Genomic DNA, 6,208 nt, shown 5'->3' on the forward strand with positions numbered 1-6,208 from the left:
CCAGCCCCTGGTTTTCCTGCTTGACTTGTTAGATACCAGCCCTAGGGGGAGTAATGTTAGCGTGCTCCCTGGAGGGTGTTGATATGAAATTCTGTAATGTATGTTTTTATGAAATCTAATCTATTTTTAGCTCAAGCTTTTACCTACCCCTTATAGAGCTTCAACAAACAGTGGCTACTCTGCCATCTAATTAAATACTCAGAGCAGCTGCCACTCGTAAATCAAAGGACAGGCTTCCCCAGCACTTCCTGGTGAATCCTCACTGAAGCCAATGGAATGGAATGTTGATCAGACAGGCAGCTGGATTCTTTTCCAGAGAGAGCTCTCTGGTCGCATGGGCGAACAGAAACTGAGAGAGCGACTGAGGGCTCATGGCCAGGGCTAGTCTTTGGAGGATACACAGAGGTTCTGCAGGGGAAGCTGAGTCCCAACAGCCCCATTTGGGTGGCCAGCAGAAAAATCTCCACTAACCTATCATACTTTTCTCTCTCTGCTAGTGAGTTAGAAACTCCCCCTACATTCTCTCCAACTTCCTGGGAGTTTAACTTTAGAACCACCTTGATGTTAGATCAACAGCTTGCAACAGCTGTTTGCCTTTCACAGAGGAAAACAGCTATCAGGAGAATGATTTATGCTAACTAAGAGTGAGAAAGGTTAGCCTTTTTTCTTTCATTACACATAAAAGACAGAGAAATGTGAAATGTCCCTTTACGAACATGTGAATTGTGATTGCTAGGTGATGGGTATAAGTTTAACCTGTGAGCTTCAGAGATATAAAAAATTTAAAATGGACTTAAAAAGCAGAGTCTTGTCTTGCTGCTAGAAAGGGTTGCCTACGTGATAACACAAGTGTCTTAGAGACTTCTGTGCCCTAGGGTCCAGGGCAGAATCCCTCAAGTCAATTGCTGCTTCTGTCTATCTCTAGAAGCAATCTTCGTTGCAGGCTGAGAAGCAGCTCCAACTACTTCTAACTCATTTTTTTGGTATTTGCCCTCTCTTTCAAAGAACTAAAAAGCAATGTTTTAAGTGCTAGGCAACCCTTCCTTCTTTAAACATGACCATTACAGCTGAGATCAATGGTGACTTGAGCTTATAACAAACACCTAGGGCAGTAAGCACAGGTGCTCCCTGGGAAGATGAAACTGCATACCAGTATGAAGGTGGACAGGCTGGTTGAATTTTATCTTCTGCTCTCTCTCCAAATGGCAGCCACCTGCCTGGGAGTGGAATCAACTCGAGGGGTAACACAAGGATATAGAAATCAAATAGAAATTAAGGGACATTGATTTTTTTTCTTTTTTTTAATTTCTTTTGCTACAGAGCTCAATGTCAATATCTCTTACTCCTTTGGAATGTATTCTTAAGCACTTATTTCAACCCTCACATTGAAAAAGAACAGTTCACTATTTTTCTGCACCCATGCATGGCCTGAAATGGAATGCAGAGGAAAGTATTTATTATGATGCTACTTCACAACTAGAATTGTACTGTTAGAGAAGGCAAATGGTCAGAATTACCCCATATTCAGATATTCTTGGCATTAAGAAATAATTCTTTTTTTTTTGGTTTTTCTCCGGTACCGGGAACCGAACTCACGACCTTGTGCTTGCCAGGCAGGCGCTTTTGCCGCTGAGTTAAATCCCCATCCCCAAGAAATAATTCTTGCTTGTGTTATAAGCCACACCATCCCTATGTTCATGTGCCCTTTTCTCTCAGTGACCTAAAACAGATTAAACAAGACCTAAAATGTCCTTGGATAACCCTGAAAATACACTGAAGACTTACTCAGACCTATAAACTAGACTGGAAAGTTGTAATGTTATGCTTAAATCAAACACTGATTTCTAATGGGAGACAATGGGTACAGACTTTAATCTGTGAGCTTCTGAAAATTACAGATCCCTGAGGGTACACATTTCCAGAATAGGTAAATTACAGATACCTGAGGATATGTATTTTCAGAATAGGTTTAAATACAGCCTAGCCAGCATGCTATGGATAAAAGTTACCTAGGTGACTAGATAGAGCACCCCAGATATCCCAAAAACCTCTTCGTCTGTCCCTTTAGAAGTGAGAGATCTCTTTTGCAGGCTGGGAGTTTAGAACTTTTCATTCAGAGTCATTAATTAGAAAGTAAGCCCTAAACAATATAGTTAAAACACTTTCATTTTTTTTTTTTTTTCTTTCAAAAGGTTAAAAACAAAAACACCATTCAGGTTCTTTGATTATTGGCTTAATTTTCTGCTTGGCAATGCAGCTGAAGTCAGTCATAGCTTTATCTCTGGAGACATGTTTTACTCAGGATTTGAGATCCACCCCGGGAAGCTCTTGATCTGAATTGTCTTTCTGTACCTGAGATGGATGGGGGTTATTTGGAGTCACTCTTCCGCCCCTTCTCCACTGCCCTGCGCCTGAGAAATTACACAGTTTACAACAGTGTTTGGTCCAAGGCAATTCCTTCCTTTGTGGCCTCTGGATTTCAGGACCAAGTTTCCAGAATGGTGAGTTTCTCCTCCCTGGGTAAAACTGACCTTCACTTATCTCAGGGTCATATTTAAAAAACTGGTCTAGATTTAATCCTAAAAATCTCAGAAATAAATATAAATTTTAGTTCCAGTTTATCTACCTTTCAGTCCTTAGAACTAGAGACTAACCCTCTTCCCTCAGAAATGATGCTGACTGATGTTTTATACTACAGATAAGCTCGCTGGTAGCATAAAACATTCCTAGGGAACTTTACAAGTTTAGTAACAGCTTTTCACGAAAACGAGTATAAAAATACAGCCACAGCCTTGGCCGGCCCTTCTTTCTCTCTTAGAAGCTTTCCTTCTCCAATAAATAGATTCTGCTCTTAACCTTGTTGTTCCTAGAATCCATTCTTCGACTTTAGAGAACACGAACTCCTACCGGACGTCTAGTAGGCCGGAGTTTATCAGTACCAGTTCCCCTGGATCCCCTCTCCGGCGGGGTCTGTGCTTGAAGAGCATATTTCTGCTGCGAGCTCTGACCGGCCTGGATCTGTCTGCGGGGCTGGAAGGGGGCGTGGTGCTTCCCAGTTCCGCTCTTAGTGCCCTATACCTTTTTTCTCTTTATCAGGAAACCTGTAGGAAAACGGAGCAGCTCTGCAGGAGCACCCGTTGCAGATGCCCGATGTGCCACTGGTGAAGACAAAAAGAATGACTGCGTTTTGAACCAGACTGTTCAAGGTGACTGTATGATACTACTTTTACATAGCAGAGCAGTAAGCACAGCTAGAAAATATCTTTCTATGCTAGTATGGAAGGATTTTCAGATTGAAAAGATAGAGCAAGTTATTCTCCTGTTTAAGAGGTGGCATAGAAATACATATATATATGTATATATATATATATATATATATATATACATATATATTGATTTATTTGTCTTTTTGAGACAGGGTCTCACTATGCAGTTCAGGCTGGCCTTGAGCTCACTTTGTAGCCCAGGCTGGTCTCAAACTCACAATGATCCTCCTGCCTCAGCCTCCCAAGTGCTGGGATTACAGGCGTGCGCCACCACGCCTGGCCTTGAAAAGTATATTTTTTATTTGAAAAAATAAATCATAAAAAATGTTAAAGTCATTACCTATGGGACAGGGAGTAGAGGGGGAGATAAGGATTTCAGAACAAAGGAAGGAGCTGTACAATCAAAAGGGTGTAGGGGCTGGAGGTGTAGCTCGGTGGTAGAGCACATGCTTAGCAAATGTGAGGCCTTAGGCTCAGTCCCCAGCACCAAAAGGAGAAAAGAGGGGAAGGAGCTGCGTGCAGCTAAACAAAACCTGGAATCCCTGAGTTTGAATTGGAAGTTTCAGTATAAGTAATGATGTATTTTAGTAAAAAGAAAAACCCAAAGACCAACCAGAACCAAATCATTTTACTCAGGTCTGTCCACCGAACGAGTACCTCATTTACACCACCACAGACCTTCAGATTGTGGTCTTTAACAGGCGAAAGATTTATATGATCTGAACAGAAATCAGAGTATAGACTGCGGTCTTTAAGTACTGTTTCCCACTAAAGGAAACAGCACCGTGATAAGTTGCTGATGACATAATTGTCATACTTCTCCAGAGCTCAGCGATTTTCTTTTACTATACAAAGCGAGCACATTTCAGACACTGAGACTGAAAAGGAAGGATGTGCCAGAAGATCTGCAAGAGAAAAAAAGGAAAAACTGAGAAAGGGAGAAATGTTAGCATAGCAGAGAGGAAAAGTCTGTGTTATGAAATGGAAAGAGAAAAAAGATGTCTCCTTTTGTCACCTATTCATAATACAGAAATGGCAGAACTTGAAAGAAGAGACAAAAATTTTAAAAATTCCGTTACTTATTGACTAGTTACCTTTTCCTCATAATATGTAATACCGATGTCATATAGCAAATTCCTACATACATATATATGAGTCTCTTTGAGGGAGGGCTTTTAAATTTTCCCTTCAATAATACAAGACTGTCTCATTTACTGTGGCTTTATTATATAATTTATTTCATAGGACAAGTCTTTTCAATCCTAGCTGTCTTCAAAATTGTCTTGTATCCTGTGAATATTTTTTCTATATAAATAGGAAAGATGCAGCCAGGTGTGGTGATCAATACCTATAACCCCAGCTCTCTGAGAGACTGAAGCCGGAAGATTACAATTTTGAGGCCAGCCTGGGTAACTCAGTAACTCTGTCTCAATAAATAAATAAATAAATAAATAAGTAAACGTTTAAAAAAGGGCAAAGGATATAGCCCAGTAATAGCGCACTTTCCTAGCGTGTGAGAAGCCCTGGATTCAAGCCCCCAGTATTGTTAAGAAAAGAGAAAAAAAAAATGGTAATAACCAGCAACTCTACATTGGTAGTATGAAATTAACTGAATAAATGGGCAACTAAGTAAATGTTAACATTGAGTAACTGTGCACAATTAAAAGCAATAAAGTACTGTTTATTATACCTGAATGATACTCTATTTAGGGAGGCATTTAAGTAAGGCTTTTCAGTGTTTGAAATGCAAATATTCCCTTATACTGAATTTTATTCATTATCTTACTTTTCTTGGTCAGGACAAAACTGAAAAAAATCTTGAATTCAAAATAAACAATTCTTGCTATGTATGTTTTCCCACATATATCAGGAATGTTCTGTAACTTTCCGAGAAACAGTAACTTGAACTAAATAGTGAACTGCTACTGCGACTCGTGTGCATTTTTGGAAGTTTTTAGTCATTGAGAACCTCGGCATTTCTTTTCTCTGTATCACAAACTGTTGCAAATACTTTCTTTTTACCATAAACACTGGAACAGACGACCTTCTGTTCTAGAACTGACCGGCCACAGAAGTGACACGGACCGGAAATGGGAAATGGTTCAGGGTCCCGGAATTCCCCTGACTGCCTAATCAAGCGGCTTATTTGTAAATTTTTGAGATGTTTGCCCCCTGGAGTTCCCCAGAAGAACGCATCTGATTTCACTGACCAAGACCTCTTCCACAGAATGTAAATTAAAATATTCAAAAGGTCGTTCGCTACAACACTGAATTCCACCGTGGTCACATGACGGGGGGGACAAAAGGACCACGACTAGTACTAAAGCGAGAGATTTTTACTGACAGTGTTCAATCAGTGACCCACATTGTTCTTTTTTTGTTTTTTGTCTTTTTGAGACAGGGTCTCACTATGCAGTTCAGGCTGGCCTTGAGCTTACTTTGTAGCCGAAGCTGGCCTGGAACTCACAACGATCCTCCTGCCTCAGCCTCCCGAGTGCTGGCATTACAGGCGTGCGCCACCAAGCCCGGCTTTCTACGACCCACATTTTTGACAGGCTCCTTCCTCTGTGGCTTATATACGATTCCGAGTGTGTGCACGCACACGAATGAATACATTCCATTTTATCCAAATATTCAACAAACTTTGAGAGCGAAGCCTGGTTGCTACCGACGCGCATTTAAAATAGTCATTTTTAAAGTCAGCGTCTCTCGCACAGCAAACCAAACGTCTACAACCCAAATACGCAGTGGTTGGCTGTAAAACGCATTACGTCGTCAGTACTCAGGGACGCTCTCACGGCGCTTCGCCTTCTGCCCTGCGCGCACCTCGCCGCTCGGCGTAGGGGCGCCGCGCGCAGCAGGGCTCCAGGTCCTCCGCTCAGGCGAACAACGCCTCTCCGCCCCTGCGGGCCCGGATCCACCCGCGGCGGCCCCTGCGCCAC

This window comes from Chinchilla lanigera, unplaced genomic scaffold, assembly GCF_000276665.1.
Source record: "Chinchilla lanigera isolate Chin_1 unplaced genomic scaffold, ChiLan1.0 scaffold00011, whole genome shotgun sequence".
NCBI lineage: Eukaryota > Metazoa > Chordata > Mammalia > Rodentia > Chinchillidae > Chinchilla > Chinchilla lanigera.